At 39.3% G+C, this 23,028-nt stretch overlaps 1 protein-coding gene across 1 annotated transcript in view; it reads right to left on the minus strand.

Annotated features, from left to right (window-relative positions):
- COBLL1 (cordon-bleu WH2 repeat protein like 1) overlaps positions 1–22,754 on the minus strand; it is an 85,692-nt gene extending 62,938 nt beyond the window's left edge. The window contains exon 1 of the mRNA XM_074145137.1: positions 22,737–22,754. The gene's annotated coding sequence lies outside the window, so the exon portion shown is untranslated. The remainder of the gene's footprint in view (positions 1–22,736) is intronic.
- Positions 22,755–23,028: the final 274 nt, after the last annotated feature.

Below are 23,028 nucleotides of genomic sequence, written 5' to 3' on the forward strand. Positions count from 1 at the left end.
TGTTCTGTTGCATGCCAGAATGGCAGGAAAAAAATACAGATAGGTAACCCCCTGCCTTTCATCCAGAGATGATAGTAAGACTAAGCTGGCTGTGAGGAAGAAAACAGGTTCTGCTCTTCAAGACAGGTCAGACAGGTGAAGCGCTGAAAAGTTCCCTCCTATATGCTTGCTTGGGATGAAATATCCTCAACGTTGTATTAAATCCTATATGTGAAAACCACAGTCTTAAACCTGCAGGCACTTACCCTACCAAGATTTGAATGACTGCTTAAAACGGTGCAAGGCAAAGCATAACATATCCCTCAAAGCACAATGCTGCTTTTAAGAACAAAGTCTCTCTGACATCCTTCAATTAAAGTCAACAAAAATGCAGATGTCTTGACTGCAAAATAGTATCAACTGTCTCCATAAGAAATGCTGTGTCTACCTAGACAGCCAAATTTTAAAATGAAACCATCCTCCTAGAAAACTGACTACCCGGAAATAACCTATACGCATACGTAGCATTGCTGGAACATAAGAGACCAATCAACATGCTCCTTCAAGTTATTACTGTGAATTGACACACTTTTTGCTCTCCAGCTCCAATGTGATCTTTCCTTTTCAATGGCCAAACCAGCCATTGCTTAGTGATTTGATGCGGTTGGTGAATGAACTGGTATTGCTCAGAAATCCTCTTTCTAGTTCTCCATCTAAGCAGGTTTCAGCAGGGACCAATAATGCTGCTTCACAGAAGTTAGGCACAGAAATGTGCTGCACTATCCTGGTTAGACCAGGTCTGCAGCCAGAATACGGGCATTTTAGAAGCTCACAAGTAATCTTCCCACTGGGGATGAGGGAACAGAAACTGGTTAAATTTAGAGAGAAGCCATGAAAAAAAAAAGCCACAGGGTGGCACTGCAGGTAGGCTAGATTTTAAAACTACTTGGCTTCTTACTCTTTTCCAGGCAAATCAGAGCATATCTAATCCCATCTGTATAAAACAGGAGACTGTTCCATCAGTTTTTCTTCAAGCATTGTACTGTCCAGCAACAAATATATCTAGAATATAAATCACATTTTAAAAGAGGTACTCTACTGCAGAGATATCAGGGTATTTTATAAATTCATTAAATGGTATTTAAGAGCATAACACAAGAATGTTACTGTAAAGATACTCTAAGAATTGATACATATTTGGGGTTTGTCAGCTCATTTTTAAATAATTTAAGAAAAATATCTTCATAAAGTATGTGCTTTTTCATACAAAAGCTAAAGAATTTTCTTCTTACCATAACTTTTTATCAATATTGAGATGGGAAAAATCTCTGAACAGTTCTCTCTTCCTCTGAAAGGACGGACAGTATTAACTTCTGAGAAAGTGAATGAAAGTCTGTGAAAAAGTCTTAATACTGCCTTCAACACTACCACATCCTTTTGAAACATTTTCCTTCTCATGTATTAAAGAATCATACATAATTTCATCCAAAACAGAAGACCTAGTACAGGAATATTTCAAAGCTAGACTTAGGAGTCTCTTTAGTCTGCTTGCTTGGCTGCTTCTTCCCCAGATTTCAAATTCCTGGCATTTGAGATAAAAGCCAAAACATTTGCAAGAAAAGCTATTCCTGTTCATTTGTGAAGAAACTGATTTTCAAAGGAGATTTGGAGGTCATCCAGGATTGCAACAGTTACTTTCCACTCTATAAAACAAAAGGTTCTTTCAAGGTATAAACCTGATATTTCAGTAGATTCTAAACTAACACATAATATATGACTAAGCACTACCATTTCAGTCACCTGAAGTCCTACACCATTTTAAGATCTCAGTTTGAAAGTATGATCAGCAACAGTCTTCCTTGTCAATGTTTCTAATAATAAATGAAAATAAGCAAGAAAGTTGTATTTTAGTTCAGTTGCATCATGTTATAAACTAGAACACCAATTCATCTACTGTCATTTTTCTTACCCCAGAGGGCAAGAATTCTAAAAAAACAGAAAGTTTTATTCCGTCAGACAGAAGTTCAAGAGTGGCTCAGTAATTGTTTGAACTGCCAAGTAGCTATAAACCATTCCTTCTACTACAAGATTGCTCCTTGTATTTCTTAAACTGTACGTAGAGATTTTGTTGCTATTAGATAGCATGATATTAACATATTGGCAAAGAAATACACCAATATAGTAGTGACTTTAACATTGAGTAAGGCAGATGATTACATAACAGTATTGATTTCCAAAGCCATACAAATTTGATTTGAGCATATTATTTACCTATTTTGCTGACTCTTATACTAAAGCACTCTACAGTCTAATAAACAGTTTCAGAACATGTGCCTGACAAATATTAAATTAACAAGTTAGTAACCTGGTAAAAATGAATTTATTTTGGTACCAAAAAATCAGTGCCTGGAATCAGTATTTCTTAAAAATCATATATTTAATAGAACAGTATTTAAGACCCAAAAAAACCTATCACGTGCCAGCAACAAAACACAAAGGAAAATACTTATTACTGCTTGGTTTCTGCTAAAGTGTTTGCCTGTAGACACTGAGTCTTACAACACTTCATACAATAACTTCCCAGTTCATCAATTATGTAAACTATAATATTGTTTACATATAACACAGCAAGGTCATGTGCTGATGCAACTAATGGAAGTGAACTCCATTAATTCTAAATAAAATAAAACTATTTAAGTTAAAAATAAACACACTAGATGCAATCTAATAGTGCTTCAAATAGCCTTCCTGTCCACCTTTATTGCCACCTATACCATTATTAATAGAAAGCTAAACAGAACTGTACAAATTTGGGAAGGGGGTACTTTGCTCATCGAACCCATATTCTTAAAAGTATGGCCTCTGAGAAAGCTGTGTATAATGAGATATAAGGAGGAAGTTACTAGCATGTCTTCTATTTGAGGTCTGTTTTCTTCTGCTTTTTAATATTCTTTCTTAAGGCAGAGAAGTGTTAATAGTAAATTTTTGCACAGGTTTGGAATAACACTTCAGGATGGCACTAGGAACCCTCTTCAATTATATTGCTAATTTTGTTAATCATATTGCCAATAATCAAATTGCTAATCATAATTTCAAAACCAGCTAATGTATTAAGCTTCCATAGTCGTTTATTAGTAACTTGAACAGCACTTAGCCTATCATATGGCATTAAAGAACTTTGATTCCATATAAGAGGTTACAAACATATATCCCCCAAGAAAAAAAGAATAAATTCAAATACTAAAGTTTCAACTCACAAAATCCAAGTACCAAAGAAAGGATTCTGCCAATCCTAATCCTGTCTCACCCACTGTAGAACAACAAAACAATAATAAAAAAAAAAATCCTATCTTTTCACATCTTGGGTACCTGAGAACTTCATATCTATTTACTTATGCAGATGACTATGAAGTTCCCTTCATTTTTCAAATATTCTAGAACAGAAGTATTTGTTCAAGAATATAAACAGCAGAAATTAAATGGCTGCATAGCTTCTGTCACTGCCACAGAAAACTTTTATGTCCAATTTTTAACAACTTCAGTACCACAAAATTTTATGCTCTTCCTCAAACATGCAATCAATATGTAGCCCAAATTTCTATACAACCCACGGGTATATATATATATATATAAAAGAAAAAAAAAATATTTAAAAAGCAAAACAACTCCCCACAAACAACTATTCCTAGCCAGCACAGTGAGACACATTCCTGCATTCCCATGGAAAGTTAACAGTACACTAAGGAGCATGGCCACACGTTCCCTTGAGGCCATGCACAACTGAACTATTGGACAAAGAACAAGTTCTGGTCCCCATCACTTGCACATACACATAGATCATGGGAACTCATTTGCTCTGGGTCACTTGGCTACACAGCTGTGTGTGTGTCATTTGTTTGTACAATACAAATGTCTTCCTTTTATATGAACAACCATTTACAGCAAGATTAAATAAAATCCAGAAAAGACAAAGATATCTGTATTGCTAGTACGGTATGCTTGACAGCATAAGCTAAAAACATGCAAAGCTCTTGTTTCACTGAACAGTACAGGAGTACCTTAGGAGTACAGATTCTGCCAAATTAAAAAATTAACAGTTTAGACAGGTGATTATTATCATCAGATCACTCCCAGGAGTCCAAAAACTATGCTGCAAAAGACCCAACTGACTATGACAGTCTTGGCTCTTGCTGACATATAACTAAAACTTATGCTAGCTTATTGCACTTTTGGGGGGAGGAAATAAATTTATTTTATCATCTACTTAAAAGAGAGATCAATAACAGATATCAAGACTATCTAGTGGATCAAAAAGGTATTTCTACTGAGTTTTAAATGTAGCCTGCATACATGAAGACAACTTTAACAGTTTCAGTAGAACTGAAGAGTGAATGTATGTTTAAAATAGAAGTAATCATGTAACAACAGCTACCATAATACCTAAGTGGGTTTGTGTTGAAAGTGTTGGGACAGCCACAAATTTGTTTGTTAGACAAAGTTGATCTAGTATTGTCTCAGACATACAGATAGGGATCAGAAAAATAGGCTATGGCTTTATTTGTCCGCTCAGATATGTACAGAGGACCAAACAAAAGCAAAGAATCATAACAATGACATAAGCTTCTGAGAAAATTGCAAGACAAATTTTGCCACTAGGCCAAGCTGTCATTTCTCTCTCTTTTCACTGTTTTTTTAAGCCCCAGTTATGTAGCTGCTGAACTTTATCACAACCAATGCTAAGTGATGCAGCGAAGTGGCTGGTGAAGGAAATGACAAAATCAAAGAATCATTTAGGTTGGAAGATCATCAAGTCCACCCGGTAAACCTAACACTGCCAACTCCTCACCTTCTTCAGTAGAGTGGTGAAACTGCCTCTTCAGGTTGTCCACTCCTGTTCATATTCTTTTAATTACTTTTTTTTAAATATGAAAACGAAGAAAAGAAATCATCCCCACTTGCTCATAGTGGGCAAACCCACTAAATCCTGCTTGGCAACACTGAATACAAGTCCCAGCCTTTCATGCTTCTTAGGTGAGGAGGCTGGATGTGAGTAAGAACACAAACTGAAACTATAAAGAAAATCTTCCTGCTCTTCTTGAGCTTATGTGAAGCTCCACGCTATGGTCAGTGAGAGCTGTCAGCACAGATTCCTGAAGAAGAATATATATATTGAGTGTACTGATTTGTATACTTGGAATTCAAGACACTTATCTTTCTTTAGAAGCTGTGTTAAGGAAAGTGTGTAATCAGAATTAATTTAACGTTTGGCAGATTATTTCTACTGTTGGCAAATACCAACAGCAACAACACATACCACATTGTTATCTGAAAACATGCAGAACTTGTAAGATTAAGTTCTAGAAAACAAAGGAAAAGGCTTGTACTCACTGTCAGTGAGTATACATATATGTGTAAGGATATGTCAATCAACAGAATGGAGTTACATGAGTAAACAGCGATTCTAGTAGTATTTAGAGTTAGATCCCTTCACCTGCAAAACATAGTCTTGTTTATATGCCACAAATAAATACGGATGGATGAACGGATAGCTAATTTTCATCAGCACAATGAAACACAATTCCATATATTCACCAACACTGAGGCTTGGTATTGTTATGTCCGGTCTTCTAGCCAGAATTTAAGATTAGTCTGAGCTAGTAGCAGGAGAGCCCAGTCTCATGATGTAGAGTAGAACTTGTTTATTATATTAGCCTGAAGGTTTTTTTTGCTTTTTTAAACATGTAAGTATGCTGTAAAACTCAAGACATCAGAAACTGAAACAAGCTGGCTGTTTGCCAAGACAGAGCAGACTTTCCTACATTTTGGAAAAAGTACATACAAGCATAGTTGCCAGAGGATCCAGTTACAGGCTTTGGTACCCCATCCTGTTTTATCATGTAGCTGTTTCTGAAAAATCTGAATATTTTATAACCAGATTCCAATCTGAAACTCACACTTAGGGAAGCTTAACGGATGTAAATCATCTCCTTCCTTTCTTGGCATCCTCTGCCTTCAAACGTGACACTGTTGTGTTCAAATCAGATCAAATTAGCAAGTCTAGATACTTAAAGTGACATTAAGCAGACAACACTGTAATCAACCCTTTCAATTCTTCGATATGCCAGGTTTTCGCTCTCACCAGCCTTCTTTATTTCCAACAAAATTATAAAACAATGCAACATAAAGAAATGAACAAAGGAGATTTCAGAACTATCACTGTTATTTCATTGGATTGGCTGTATATGATTAAGTTTAAAAGCAACTTGAGTGATCTCTTATGCTTACTGGTATTTCAGTAATGCACTAATTGCAGCAAGGATCCTTACACCAGCAAACCAATTTAAAATAGAAGTCAGGTATATCAGCCGGACTATGAAATGCTATGGTACAATGCAAATATTCTACCTAAAAGGCAATTAGCCAAAACAGGTCAGAAAAATTGGCTCAGGCCAGGTTAGAGTACCTTCCACCAAATACACTTCAACTTTTTTCTGATGACAAAGCCAACATTCAACAGCAGGAACCAGTGGCATCCCTGACTCTTGCAGCGATCCAAGAAGCCTTCCATGAAGCATGAGATGCTATGAAAAACAGGCTCCTTATGGCTTTTTTAATATTTTTATTACTATTACTGAGCATCTTTGCATGTCAAAACAGAAGCTTGATTAGTGAAATAATTCATCAGGATTTATCAGGACCTTGTACTTAATTTCTTCTTGATTTAATTCCCAGGAGATCAGTTATTTTTCTGTTAATTGTAAGGTCAAAGAGGACCCCATGGAAGCAATAAGCAGCAATAACTAAATAAACAGAAGACCGGATCTTTAATGCAAATGTGTTTCCTGGAGGAAAGGAGTAGATCAGTGCAGATAATGTAGTACAGAAGCAGGAAAAAAGTTAAAAAAAAAAAATAATAAAAATCACATGTTCTGAAACAATCTGTTCAAAAGATTTTTCACTGGAACATAAGTAGCTCTTCAAAACCAGTGCCCTGCTGAGGAATTTACATGCTTGCCAAGCTTTAAGTTACTAATAAAAGCAACAGCTATTTGCTTTGTGGATGAAAAGTTGTGATACTTGCTCAAAAATTTAAAAAACAAACAAACAAAAATCAAAATCACAATCATTTTAAGGAACAATGCAACCTACATACTGAGAACTGCCTGTGTGTGTGCATAGCTGAGACAAGAACTCCAGAGTACATCCCCCTTCATTAGACATTTTAAGGCAAATAATACTGGCAGTATAATTAAGAGGCCTTCAGAGTACTGTACCAGTCCAAATAATGCTTAATGCTTTTCAAATCCACCAGTTACAAGGTCACATCAGGGTAATTCCATGGCATGTCTCTTGACAACCATGCTTCTGGCCTGTTAAAGAACACCATGTGTTTATATGAACAGCTAGAATTTAAAATTTATCTCTAATGACCATAGGGTATGACTACTTAAAAGTTATACGCATTTTCCAAAATCACTAGGCTACCCTAAATAATTACCTACCCTTATTTGATGAACTGCTGCTACAGACACTAAGACATCTGATAACCGACAAATATGTTTTCAAATAAATTAGATTCTGACTCCAGAAAAGGTTCTCCCTCCATAGAAAGTACGTATCTCTATATGTAATATGGTATCCTCCCAAGTACGTCCAATATAACTCAATCTGTACTACAGAACTCATTGTGTTTCAACAGAAAGACTTCGCTCCTGATTAATTCCTACAACTGCTTAGTATAGACATGAAACAAATTCAAGATTTTGAGATTTCTTCCTCCTATTCCACCCCTGTGAAAAAGCAGAAAGAAGCAATTAGTGAGGCCTTACTTCTTCAGAAATACATCTGTTAACTGATACTGGCATATAGTTACATCAATAAATTTAAAGTTATTTTATCAGCATTTACATTAAAAAAAAACAAACAAACAAAAAAAACCAAACCCAACAAACCACCACAAAGAAACAAACCAAAAAACCCTGGAAAGTGTTTCAATAGGTATCACCTCAGACCATCTCACCTCCAGTACTTTTGACTGAATAGTTTTCTAGTGTACACAAATAATGTGGCAACTGAATTGTGATTTAGAAAACAGCTCAAACACCAGGAGTGTGTGACAGAAGTGCAGAAATAAGTTTCTCTCACTAGGAGTGAGGGAAACTTATTTATATTTCTTAAATAACAGTCTAGGCTATCCTACAGTGTACTACAGATGTACTGTGGGGTTTAGACTAGACAATCTTCAAAGGTCCCTTCCAACCCAAACAACTCTACGATTCTATGATTTCCTTGAAGAGAAAAATAAACTGATGGAAATCAAAAGCAGAAAAGTAATTTGACGTACTACCTTCCTAAAGAGAGAAAGTGTACTTGAATATAGCGCTTAGAAGCATAAAAATTATTAAATTAATTTTAAAACCAAAATTAAAGGCAACACCATTCTAGCTGGCACTGAGGAGCAGCAGAACTGAGTGGAATAGGGGCAGAGAAGTGCTTTAAAAGACCTCATGAGAATAAACAAAAAACAGCTTAGCCTCTCAGACAAAAATATAAAGGGGCTATAACTGAACTCTTAAAAAAAAAAACAAACCAACCAAAACCCCGAACAGTTAAGAGAAGGAAAGGTCAGACTTTGCAAGGGGAGAAAGACACCTGGCCATTTCCAGATGACATGACTAAGTGGACACAACTTGAACTGGCAGGGTTTAAAAGGCACTGGGGAAACAATCCACATTCCCCTCAGAAAACCACCTTTGGCTTGAATATAGGAAAGGGGGGTTCTGTTTGTATTATCTAAGGAACCATAAAGAGATAAAAATAACCACATTCTGTTTGTCCTATTGAATAGGGCATTAAAATAACTGGCAACGTTTTAAGTCATGAACTAGAGGCGGATTCACCAGGTCACAATTGGAAAAGGAGAACTGCCAGTCCTTGATAAGGATGGCAATTACCATTCTTTTATATACAGAACTACTCTAAGGGAGTACAGCTTCCTTACACAGCAATAATAGCATATCCTTTGATTTATACAGTAGTCCTCCAGCAATACAACCAACATCCTGTTTTCATCTTAAAGTACAGCTGGACAGTTTGTCTATGGGCTTTATTTATCAGAGTTCCTATAACCAAGTGCCTTCTCATTATGAGAAACAGCACCCTCCAATCTAGCAGCATTTTATCTTCCTGGTTCTTTCCTTCTGAAAATTCTAATATGGTACGTACCTAGTCTATAGACTATACAGATGTACACTAAGTGCTTTGAAACAATGTGACTTCAGTTTATAAATATCAATTAAAAAAGAAGTAACATACATCTTCTACCCACGAAGTCATGTAAAAACACCCAAGAAAATTCAGAGGAAAAGAATTTTCACACTTTATGGCTTTCAGAGGAAAGGACAGCAATACTGCTCAAATGATCTAAGCTTTAAGATCTCATAAAGCCCTTAAAACACACACAAATTCCTGAGGTCTGAAGCCGTCTCTGTAAGTTCTCCCTGGATTCATAAGTTTTTCCTGAATATAACAGAGAATCTCTGTGAAAATGCCTAAAAGAATATATGTATAAAATTTTTATTAGATACCTCTCAGATTATTTTAAGTAATTAATAATTCTGTATCCTGTGTTATCACAACAGTCAGAATCCCAACAGAAATCCAGTATGTTCCACATTCCTACCCACGAAAGTAACCAGTGAAATAGCATTTTGAATGATTTACATGCTTATACTCTGTAACCATGCAGTAACTCATGAACATGCCATTCGCATGTTGTCACACTTTAGAAATAGAGAGACCAAGACTGCTTAACTGCTAACCACTGCACTTGTTCAAAACAGTTTTAGAAGAAATTGTTGCTGTTGAATACATTAAATCACTAAAAACTTACGAGGAATGTATTGCTAATTGTATCTACAAGACATCTACATTTTTTACCAATTTCTTTTCAAGCAAGCGGTAAGCAGCATGCCAGCAGAATGCCAGTGGAAACAAAAGGACAATTACTAATACCAATATAGGGCAAACTTCTTAATTAGAAACTAATGACCCTGATTCAAGAGCACTAGAGAACCTTGAATTTGTCCACACTGGCCAAAAAAGGCTTGGGGTGGGGTGGGCTGTGGGGGTGAAGAGGGAAGGATAGCCAAATTACCACCAGTGCAGCTACAGCAATATAAGCTTCAGTGACAACATGTGTAAATCACAACATCACGTAGACCAGATCTTCCACTCTTGTGCCTAGTGGTAGGAGCTAGGTCAGAGAGAAGCCACAGATAGTTCATTAGCTAATCTCTCCAAAATTTGTCCCAATTTCCCCAAACTTAACTGCAGTAAATCAGTGCAACACAGAGTGTTATAAAACTAAAGTTAACATACTGAAAAACAGAGCAGTCAATCAGTCTGGAAAAAATGTTCCTGGACAGCTATCTAAACAGATGATAGGAGCAGAAAGAGATATGACCAAGAGAGCACTACAATTCAGCTGCAAACTCTGTGAAATCGAAAAGTTCACCCTCACTCTACCAAGTCAAACTCTAAGTGCCAGTAACATAGACCCCATCAACCTCTCCTAAGTGCCACATTTTCTCTCTCCCAATAAGGGCTGTGTTTTGAATGCTGCCCGAAGGAGGAAATCCATAGAAAGAACCCTGGCTTCATAGTGGAGAAGAGATTCAAGTTGTTTCTTTGACACACATAAAAAAAACAATGACCAGAATTTTTTGAATTTTTATTTCATGGATAGAAAGTCACTACCATAGCATTGCTACCTTAAAGCAGAAAGGCTCTCCTTGGGTCCAGAAACTCAAAGCTGACGCTTCAAAAACAACCCCAACTAAAAGAATATCCTAAGGTGAATACAGGCAAGGGAGGGGGGCCTAAAGCAACAAAAGCCTTGCCTAACCTTAAAAAGAGAAGAAGGAACTACCTCATATGTTTGTGATTACAAACAGCTTATCACTGACAACTTCTACCTGAAGAAAAGGACATAAAAGAAGCTGAAACAAACTTACTCCACCAGCACAAAAGCAGCAGCAAACCTACTCAGTTCACTGAATTTCACTGAATTTTTTGGAGTTGGAAGGGACCATAAAGATCATCTAGTCCAACTCCCCTGCCTTCAGAAGACACTGAAACTTCCTACCACCTAGACTGTCCATAAGGGAGGGAGGGAGGTATGCAACCTGTTAATGATTTGACTACTATCAAAAAAACCAAACAAAAAATACATGGCGGGGGGGAGCGGGGCAGAAGAGTGAATCTCCATATCCAGTGCCAGATCTCTGAATGAATCAGTCTTTCTCTTAAAGAGTCACCAAACCACTTCTTTCTCACTCCCACTTAACTGAAAATATTTGTTAATCAAAGCCATAGATGATAAACACAATAATAGTGGTACAGCTATATCAGTTTGAGATCCATCAGAAAATGTGAATCACATCCTCATTTTACTGACGGAAGCCAGAAGTTTTTTAACGGGTTGAGCTTAATGACTGAATTTTTAAAATTTCAACAAATTCTACGCCATGTTTAACTACCCCTTCCTATCTTTGATAAAGTATCACATGCTCATTTACAAACATACGGGAGATCTTTCTACTATGTTGAGCATTTATTCACATGATACCACAAACTGACTCAAGGAAACACTCTCAATGTATGACTGAGATGTGAAACATGATGTGACAGGATGTGGGAGAGGCCAATGAATGTAGATAGAGTTTTACAGATCTCATTGGTTTTTTATTTTATTTGTAAATGAAAGTTAAAAACTCATAAAATGATTATTTCTAATATTGGACCTTTTGTTTCCATGTAACGGAAGAACATTTACATACTCAACCATTTTCCTTTCTAAGAGTATGTTGTCAGCAAACAAACTGCACACTTCTCAATTAACCAGCGTAGGATTCTGCAAGGGCATTTCTGTCTTCAGTTGCTAAAGTTCTTCCAAGTGGCTCTGACAAACATTTGTTTACAAAATAAACAATTCACTGGGCACTTCATTTCCTACTACACATCTCTGTACCACGAACAGGAAGAGGCAGCATCAGCATTTCAGTGCGTAGACAGATTTCATTCAGGAAACATGAAGGAAAATCCAGAAGTTCTTCTATAGTGTCAACAGCATGCAGGACACCTGTCTCTTCTGCAGAGGGGGAGAGCTTTGACTGAGACCATATAGATTTTTCCACAAGACCACTCAGTCAGGGTACCAAGTAATTTTAAAATCTCCATCTACAGTCAATGCATATAAAATAATGCTTGGCATTGTATAGGATGAAATTTCAGCATTTATGTTATGTGTCATTATTTCCAAACATTCTCAATTCCACCATGAAAACTTATTCTGGATTAAGTGCTGGCAAGCAGTCTTTAAAAAAAGAAAAAAAAAAATCCTGTAAACCCATTAACTGTCAGGCTTTACCTACTGGAGCTACAAAATCCAGGAAAATTTTTTGGTAAGTAAAAGCAGGAAGAAAAAAAAAAAAAAAAAAAGAGAGAGAAGTTGGTATCTTAAAGAACACCATCAGAAAGAAAACATAAGAACCAATTGATTTGTTTGAGTATTTGTAAAACTATCATCGCACCAAACCCCATTCTCTTTCTAAAATAAATCACTGTACACTTTTAAGATTTCATTTAACATTTACAATTCAATGCATTTCCCTCCTCCTCCTTTATTCGTTTGAGATTTACGGATAAAGAAGCAGTACAGCATGATATTTTGGGAGGAAGACTGGAAAGTTTGTAATAATGTTTGGCCAGTGGAAATATGAGAACAGTCAAAGAAAGATGCTTAGAAATAAGACAAAGATTCCAACAGTTCAGACAATGATGTCAGATCCTTATTACTTTTCCAAAATAAGCTGCTTCAGATTCTCTTCTATCCCCCTCACTATTGACAATCAGCTCTGAAGGAGCGCTTATAAATGCTTCAGTTTTCCATACCTTCTAGATTTTCACCTTCCTTTTATAGAAAAGTGAACAAGCATTGCTTGGTGTGCTGAGACTATCTATGGGGAGGATGAGGGAAATGTGTCCTAAACTGCAGAAGAACAATCAAAACAAAACCCAGAAGTTACCTAGATTTCGAAATCCTCTGATCCTTCTACATATCACTTGGAAGAAAAACAGATCTCTCTCCCCACTCCCCAACAAATCCAGCCAACAAGAAACAAAAGAGAAGCATTAAGGAGCTGAAGGAAGAGAGACGCATCTGACCCAGTTCCATCAGTTCATTTCTACAATAAATGTCCTGATAACCTGTCATGCAGACATCAAATTAAATATATCTAATTCTGATGAAGGACAGCACATAATACATTAAGAAAATTACCACTATTTGCTGAATAAACTCATAAGTAAACTCTGACTGAGCTGAAAGGAGAAAAGAGAATAAAATAAATCCCATTTCAAGTCCCAAGCTATCACAGCTGTCTTAAGATCTCAGCTCCAAGTCCTATGATATCTAAGGCATTACTCTACCACAGATAAGTGAGCAGACAAGAACAAGCAACTGCAAAGACAGCTAATGACCTCTTTAAAGTGCCATATAAAAGGGCCTGGGAAGCCCTTCTCCCCTTAAAACACTGTAGCAAAAATACTCTCCCTGCCCATGTAAGTACAAGTGAATAAAATGCATTAACCCAGGCAAATGTGATACATAATATTTAAACACAAAACCACACTTAGAAAAAGAAGAATCTATAATTTCAGGGTGAAGTCAGGGGAAGAGAAGTCAGATACAGGTGGAACGGGACACAGGAGAAAAAATAATAGATGAAAGGACCAAGTCGAAGGGCCAGGTTCTTATTAAATCTCAAAACTTAAAAGAATGCACAAAAACGGAATCCAAAAAGCTAAAAGCAGAAAAAGACTATGCAAGAGTTTAAGGACAGGGTCATACATTGCAAAACAGTTTAACGTAATAGGAGGAAGTAATCTCCTCCCCCCATAAAGTAAGAAAACAACCCCAAAACCCCCCAAACCCAAATGTTGTCTTCAAAAGCACCTGCCACCAATAAAAGCAAATGGGGAACAACCACTTTAGCTTCCAAATGTTAAAAAACACAGTGGTTAAGGTGCCTTAGGAATTGTTACAGTACTTCAAAGTTCCTAAGCATGATCCATGAGAAAGGCTCTTAGAAAAGAAGTAGTAGCACATTGAAGATTTAGCAAAACAGGACTTTCTCCAAGTGGTGAGTAGTTTAAAAACTGAACGAGGTAAAAATAGCTCAAGTAGAGCGCCAAGGATGGAATTAGTGAGGCTGCTTTGTAGCGTGGGTGGAAGGAGAGGATCAAAATTGCAGGCAAGGGGAAGTGAGAGACCATGAATCAGAGACCAGCAGAGGATACAGAAAAGTTCATGTCTAAAGACTTCATAGAGCAGATGGAGAAAGCAATAACTCTTAAGAAATGAAAGTTTGGGAATGTAGGGACAACTGTCAACACATAGCAGTACCCGAGTTTTGAGGAATTAAAGTTTCTGAACTAAAAAAAAAAAATTATATATATATATGTATGTATGTCAAAGCCCAGACTTCTGTCATGGCTTGCATTTCCAATTTAACACAAACTCTTGAAAATTATCACAAATTCCACCTACTACACAATCATCCTAAACTAACTAAGGTCTTGTTTGTCTTACAAACTAAAGAACTAAAAAAACCATACATCCATGTAAGTAGTTTCTATGTTCTCAAAGCCAGAATGGTTTCATATTTAATTCTGCACAACATGCATTTTTAATGAAAAGAACAAAGGGTTTAAGTCCGCAGCTAGTGGTGAAGAAAGATGTACTTCATTTTTGCCTAAAGGAGTTACAACCCAGCATGATGAGTTGTAAACATTTGTTTTCTCAACTTTGTTAGTAACAGACATCAACCCAGCATGATGAGTTGTAAACCTTTGTTTTCTCAACTTTGTTAGTAACAGACATTTTGTCTCCTCTATTTTTTTTTTACTAGACCTAGAGACAAAATATTGTTCCTCCCAAGTAAAAAATGCTTTCAACATTGCTGTGACAAGGACAGTTAAACAATATATACCTCAATAGATTATCTTCTACCTGGCGTATTATGTCCAGTTGTTTTGTCAGTCTAGCTTGACAGCACAGCAGGAACATACTAGGTTTTACAAAGGTCAAGAGCAATACAATGATACTTAAATACACAGTAAATGACAAAAACCAAACTTGGCGCACTACATTCTTCCCTCTTGCCCTTCTAATTACCTTGATACCTACACATTAAAAGTATCTGGGCAATAGTAGCACAAAGTTTCCACTGCTACCCTACTGATGGTCCCATATCCTGGACCATTCTTATTTAACCCACTTTATTCAGCAAAGCTCCTAGCATCTCAAACTGGGGGGAAAAAAAAAAAAAAAACATTTAAAAGTTACCTGCTAAAAACCCACGTACGGAGCCTTAGTCTTTGGAAGAAAGCCAGGAAAATACCAAAAGGGAAAATTAATTCCCAACAGAAAACCAAGGCACATGAAGAGAACAAGATTTTTAAAACAATAAATCAATATTCAGGAATAATACACTGAAAAGGGATTTGATTTTAAAGAGAAATACCCATGTTTCTAATGATAGTGGTGTGAGTTTTTTTTTAATTAAGACAGTATGACTTTGTAGGAGAGATGTAGGACATAGAACAAAAACTGTACCATTGTTGGTATTTGAGAAAAATTCAAGCACGCAACATTTCTTGTTTTGCACAGAGTAATCATTTGCATTGCTTGGGAAGGAGGAGAGAGGTTTGTTTGTTTGTTTGTCTGTTTTTAAGTAAGATTGATCGATGTTTTCCAAACCAAGTAGCTGTATTTCCAGAACAGAAATAAAATTCAAAAAAAATGTGCACAAAGGATTTTTAAAATACAGCTAAGAAAGTACAGCTTAGTAACTATTTCTTCAATGAAAACTTCTGTAGAACTAAAGCTTCCAACAAAACCAATCCTTTCTCACAGAAGAAAGCTTATGCCTAGCTAAAAATATTCATGTGTTCTATTTTCTTTAACTGAAAATAGCAATCCTGACAACCCTAGTCTCGCACCACAGTTGACATATATGCAAGTTCCCCAGGGAAACATTTCATAGATAAGATTAGGGACCCATCCTTTTACCGCCTACAGGATTTTGATCATTTACAACCACCAAAAGATACATATAAATGCACGTTTCCCTTCTGAACTGGATAACCTCTTAACAAATAAAAAACACATCCAAGAACTCTCAATCCTGTAAAGATTCCCATGGCATTCCACTTCTGATGCATAAAAAAATGGTTGTTAAACTATGAAAAAAATGCACTAGTCCATCACCATGCAGATTTTAAGTCAGATCACATCTATTGGAACTTCAGTTAGTAAATGTTTAAGTTTACTTTCATGCAAACAGTTGCATTTTTAATTGAGGGACCTTACCTTTGGATAGAATTCAGGTGAAACCTCAAGTTTTTAATTGCTTGTTACAGCTCAAAACAGCAAGGGGTGGTTTTCCCCCTTGAACTCTCCATTGTCGCATGCTGCACAGTCAGAGTTTCCTCTTCATTGTGCTAATGCTGGGCATGGCCACAGAACTCTACAGGAGTCTAGGAGCCAACATCTCGGCTTCTTGTCATCCTCTAATGCCCTGACGTCAACTGTTTGAGTTTTAGAGCAGTACACAACGACAGCAAATGCTCACAGTAAAGAACAACTCTTTCTCAAACAGCAGGCAGCTACATGAACTTAAGTCAGAGCAGCAGGTCAGCTGTTGGGGAAGTAAGTGAGAGATGGGTGAAAAGGAAAGAAAGAGCACAATCAGATTTGTTGTAACTTGCAAGCAGCCATGAAAGAGAACACTCCGCGTTCCTTGTATCCGCTACATTAAAAGAGCAACTCATCATATAGACTTGTTAATTTCTAGGGCAAAAAAAAACCCACAGTTGAGCAGGCACTAACATTGTTACTTACAACTCCAGTGGCTGGCTGGATAATGTGGCATCTGCTGCTCCCCAGCACACATGAAACTGCAAAGGTGGCAGCTAGAAAAAACAGCTGCCAAGCTAAAACTTGCACGTTTAGAAACTTTCTTCCAAACTACAGTCATGAAAGTCAGAAGCAGTACTGGACTTCATGAAGGGAGACCTATTTAGATGTTACCAGATTACAGGAGAAACCATTTACTTGTGACTTTAAAATATTCCTAGTGAGTTAATTTATCTGTCAGATGACAGGAATCTTCAGTTTCCTCTGAAATATAAGCTTTTGGTCCCCTACAATGGGCTCTATTCTACCTAATACAGATGCGCCTACTCAACATAAACAGTGATCTTCATGTTTACATAAACACTTTAATCTCCTTTAAAGTTCATAAAAAAAAATCCAGTAACGATAGAAAGAAAAGAACCTATCCTAAGATAACACTGAAACCCACCTTCCAGTCCCAAGAACTTTTTTACCTCACGTGTTTATGATACCTCACTAACGACTAGCTCTCACTTTTCCTTTTTGCAGGATACAAGCACACTTGGACAAAGCTTTGAAATACTCTGCCGATTTCTCTATTTGTGTATTACCCTCCCACACATTTTTTCACCCTAGTATCCACATTCCTCAACCCCCTAATGTTTCCTTCATCTCATTCCCACAGCAACACACTTCAGCAGTGAACATTACCACCAACTATTCCATAGGCACGCAGCTATGACTTCAGACTTGACAAAGTTTGAGCAATCAAACCAGCTTTTAAATGCAACATTCAGTTCAGTGTCATGCAACTATTTGACATTGCCTTGGTTAAGACAGATACATTAAAAAGAACAACATAATCACCTCAGGAAGTATTAAGTGTATGTTCAGAACTCAGGTGGAAAATTACCCCTGGAATGATTAGCATTCAAGTGGCTCCTGATGGAGATCCACCCACGAAGTAGCTAACTCCGTTTCAAACATCCAGTGAACTCTACAGCCACAAATTCTCCAAGTTCTTTCCATTTTATTATTGCTCAATTAGTTGATTCTCATCAGGGTCATGGGGGTGAGAAAAAAAATGACCTAACTATTTATCTTGAAGTCCTTAGTCTAAGAGATAAGCACATCTAAGATCAGACTGCTTGTTAGACCCATGCCAGCCTAGCATCTGATCCTAGATAGTGCTACAAGTACAGTAAGATAGTAGCACAAGAACAAAAGGTCTTGCATTTATTTGTAAGTGTATACAAGAATGTAGTATAAAAAGCAAAAGCAACAGCTAATTCATTGCAAGATAAAAATGTAGTTTTGGCCCTGGCCTAAATTTCAGCAAACAGCAAATTCAGACACATATACACACTGTCCCCTGGTCTGCTACTGTGGCTTGGCAATAGAATGCTTGGTTTTAAGCCGTTGCTACACTTTCTGTCCGATCCCACACTGAGGGGAACTTTCATTTATACTTGAACAAACCTGTGGCTATGTTGTGAATCGAGACAACCAGCAACCTTAAAGAGAGGAAGAGAGGTCAAGTCAGTATTCTAAGCTTGATGTCATACACTTCTCAACACTGAGCCACAGCTGATGTCTCCAATGATCCGTAATCTGATTGAAATGATTTGATAAAAACTCAACGGTTACACACAAGAGAAAAGCTATACTTCTTCTTCTTTCTGAAGACATCTCTTACTTCCTCAGACAGCCCTAACCATGGGAAAAAGAATTCTCTCCTGTTGCTCTTACTAAACTTTTTGAATATAATCACTAGGCCAAGCAACCAGGGAACAGGAGCATGAAGACACAAGTGAGGAGTGCTTCTGGCAGTAAGCTAATCAAAGCTCAGTTTGGCTCTCCTTCCCCTTGTCCCCCAATACAACCATCTCTATCTTCAGCCCCTGGAGAGCAGTTGTATCTCCTAAGCATGTTTTCATTAAACACACAAAAAGAAAATGACAAAACAAAAAGGGCTTTGCTTAGGTAAAGCAGATCAGAAGCTGTTATCTTGAAAGTAAGCACATAGCTTTAAATATGATTTAAGGGAACAAACAAAATAATGAAAAATTATCAGAAACTGATTAGAATTGAAGGTGGACCTCAATGCACATTCTAATATTTCAAAGGAAATCAATCTTCCATTTACCGAAATCCAAATTTGCTCCAATATTTTAACAGCATATTAACTTACAATACAGTTCTTCACGGCAAAAGCCTGTGTCAACTAGTGAAATCTACTTAATCTATTTGGTAATGTAAAAATGTATTTAGTCCAGGGTACAGGATTGCCATCCAGTAACAGCAGGAAAACGGTGCTCAGGAGACAGGATACCAACCATGCCACTTTTTTTTTTTTTCTTAAAGTATTAAAACACACATTTTCCTCTCATCCCATAACACAGCCAATACATAAAGCAAATTCAGCTCTGTGATGAACAGGAGCAGACTGTATCAACTGGCCTGGCAAAAGCATGCTGTCATGAGTGCTGCTCAGACTCAAGGCAAGATAGATGAGCTATAAAATGCCTTAAAAGTAGGTCCAGCCAAGTTTCTTCTGCTTCTTCTTCATAGAAGAAACTATGTGTCACGTCCAGCCAGTTACTGGGCACACCTTCTATTCATCATATTCCAAAAAAATTCCAGCTGGTTACTGGGCACACCTTCTATTCACTATATTTAAAAAAAGAAAATAAAAATAAATAATCCAGCAGAGGCTGTTTTTAAAAATCTTTACTAATATACTTTGATTTTATGGTGAGAATAACACTGGCATACACCCCTGCATTTTTTCCCCAAATTCAAGCAAACATTTTTATCCCCAACTGGCTTTAATAAACAATTTTCATTAGGAAAACATAATCCTACATGCAAAAACATTGTCTTCCAGGATATAATTACAGGATCCTTTCCCAAAGCTTGTCCCCATAGAACTGATAACAAAATACCATATTGAAGAGCCACTGATGATTAAGTTATATAGAAGTTCCAAGGCTAAATAAACATCAGTGCTTGAAAACTCACAAAACACCTTCAACACCTCTAGCCTTCCTGGCAGTTAGCATAAATAGACTTTCTAAACAGTGAAAAGTTATCAGTAATTGCACCATTTAACTTCAAACAGTAATTCAAGAACACATCTACTGGTAAACAATTTTTTCAGCTGCAGATTAACAATATTCTCCACCTGGCTAGACAGCTTAAGAAGGGATATAATGCAGTATCATATCATTTGGTAATTCATTTAAAGAAAATTGCTATTTCAACTGAAATTCTTCCCAGCTTGCACAATTTTTCCTATTACCTCAGAGAGAGAATCACAGAACTGCTTACTATTCACAAAAGTATCTGTGGATAATTTTCAGTAAACTGGGAGTTGCTGGTTTTGCTGGTATATCCGGATTTTTTTCCCCAAATCCAGCATTCGGATGAGCAAATGAGACCATCTTCAGGAAATAATTAAGACTGTCAATAAAGAACTCTTGTTGTAACAAGAAAGGAACCATAAATTGATTTCCTAAGTACTAAATTACATGGGAATAGCTGATAAAAGGCCTGAAAATATATCTGCAGGGCTAAGGCAGATGAGCACTGCTGTCAGCTACATGTTTTTCAAAACTGAGATGTGAATGCTGACAGATGCTTGAAGACACATTAAGGGCACAGACTACTCTTCCTGACTTAGAGAAGTCAAGCACCAGCCAAAATTCAGTATAGCCAACAGCTTTATGGCAGGCGACAGCCCCAGAGGAGCTATCAGAACAACCAAAATTTTAATTATGCCTTTTTGCTTGTTTTCAATGTTCTTGCCCACAAGTAAAACTGAGGACCTTCAAAACGTACTGTTTTAGTCACTTCCTAACCTGGTATCATGCCCTGTTGTCATACACTCAATCCTTTCAGCTGAGCTTACATATCCAAAGTCTTAAACATGCAGTAATTATACCTTCTACATTGATTAACAACATGAACTGTGTTTCTCAATGGCCCTATATAAGTGTGGAATTGCCACAAGGCTCTAAGTGAATAAATAGCCCTCCTCTACAAGCCTTCCATATTCACTACAGCCGTGACTTCAAACTGATCTGATTGTTACTGCAAATACTACAGTAAATTACCATCAACTGCACCTCTTCATCCTGTATCCACTTGGGTCAGAAATCCAATTAATCCATTTTTGCATACAATACGGAAGCTTCAAGAAAGTCTTGGTGTTAAAAAACACACTCACGATGTATTTTGTCCCTTCTATTTAAAGGTAACTCCAGCAGTCTCGTAAGTATTCTGAAAGCCTAAAGTTCCTACTGAAGTTTGAGGGAATTAATTTTCTTCAAACGTACCTTACTACTTAACTCAAAGGGAAGTTGTCCTCCTCCTGATTTGTAACTGGGGTAGTTTTACCAAGATTTAAAATTACAGCCTTTAAAGTCACATTTTCTGACAGATTACAAGCAACTCGTCAGAGGAGCCTAGCATTTAAAAACAAACCAACCCTTTTACTTCTCACAACAGATGCTGTTTGTTTTGTTTTGTTTTTTTTTTCCTCTTTCGACGCGGGCAGTTACCAAAGCCCTGGGAAGCGCCCAGCTCTCCCACACCGCTACCGCCACTTTCACACAGAGAACTGGCAGCTGACACAGGCACACCTTACAGATGGTCAGACCCGTAAATTCCGCCTTTCCGAGACTTCACAGAGCAGCCGAGCCCGACAGGTATGGCACTAGTGGTTTCTAGCACTACTGCAGCCCGGACGGCGACGCCGGCAGGCAGGTCACGGCCCGTCCCTGAGGGAAATGCCCCCGGCGAGGGCTGGCCCCGCAGCCCGCACACGCCGCTGCCCAGCTATACCCCGGCGAGGAGAGCACCGGGGACCCGAGAGGCTTATCCCGCTGCCCCGGACAGCCCGTTTTCAGCCAAGAGAACCCGTCGAGGCGTGAGGGACGCCGCTCCGCCCGCCGGTTCCCGCCGCGCCGGCAGCCGTTTAACGGTCGCGGTGCTCCATCTGCCTCCGCCTCCCGTCTCGACCGCGGTCCCGCGCGGGGCTTCCGCCTCGCTCCCTCCGCCGCCGACGCCAGGGGAAGGGGCGAACGCAGACGCTCGCCCCCCGGCACTGGGGATCCGCTTCTCGCCCCTTGCCCGCCTCTCGAACGCTGCACGCACGGCACCGGCCTCCCCGCTCCTCGCTGCCCCCCTCTCACCTCACCCCACCCGGCCCCACGCACGGCCCGGCATGACCGCGGTTTCCCCGCCGGCTGCCCCTCTGGGGCCAGCCGGGCCTCCCACCCGTGCGGTGAGCTGTGCTTACCCTGAGGGCGGCGGGGCGGCCGCCTGCCGAGCGCGGCCGTCCATGCCGGCAGCTGGGGGAGCGCAGGTCGGCTCTCGGGGGCAGGGCGGGCGCAGCCGCTGGGATCCGCCCGCACGGCGCCTCGGCTCCCCGCCTCACCTGCTCGGGGCGGGCTGAGGAAGACGGCCCCGCTCCGCCGCCCCCAGCGCCGCCTCGCCCCCGAGCCCGGGCATTCCCCGCTGTTTACAGGGCGGCCATGGGGCTGCTTGCCCGGGGCGGCGGCCGCGCACAGGGCTCCGCCGGGCTGCCTGCGCCGGGGCGGCCGCTTCGCTGAACCACACCTTGGGCGGAGGGGAAAAAAACAACCACAAAAGCAAAAAAAAACCCCACAAAACTTCGCGGCGAGAAACTTGAAACGCGGAACCTTCCCGGCTCCGGCACCCGCGGAGAAACAGAGGCTCCCTGTTCCCGTCCCAGCTCCTCCCTCTCGCTGCCTGCCCGCCCGCCTCCACACACCCGGCTCTCCCTCCAGCGGCGGCCCGACGCCCGGCCGGTGCGGGGACTCGGCTCGGCCCCGGCCGCGGGCTGTCAGCGGCCAGCGGGGGCAGGGCCGCCCCTTTCGGCTGGAATTTTCCTCTCCCCGAAGAAAAAGCGTCCCGGCGGCCGCCTCGGGCTCAGCCCTTCCCCATTCCAGCCACCAGGGCGCGGGGCGAAATCCCTACAGGTGGGGAGAGCCAGGCTTGGGGGGGGAGCGGGGGGGCAGAGGCGGCGGGCGGACCCTGCGGTGGGATCCAGCGCCCTCAGTCCC

The sequence above is a fragment of the Numenius arquata genome, chromosome 3, assembly GCF_964106895.1.
Source record: "Numenius arquata chromosome 3, bNumArq3.hap1.1, whole genome shotgun sequence".
Taxonomy (NCBI): domain Eukaryota; kingdom Metazoa; phylum Chordata; class Aves; order Charadriiformes; family Scolopacidae; genus Numenius; species Numenius arquata.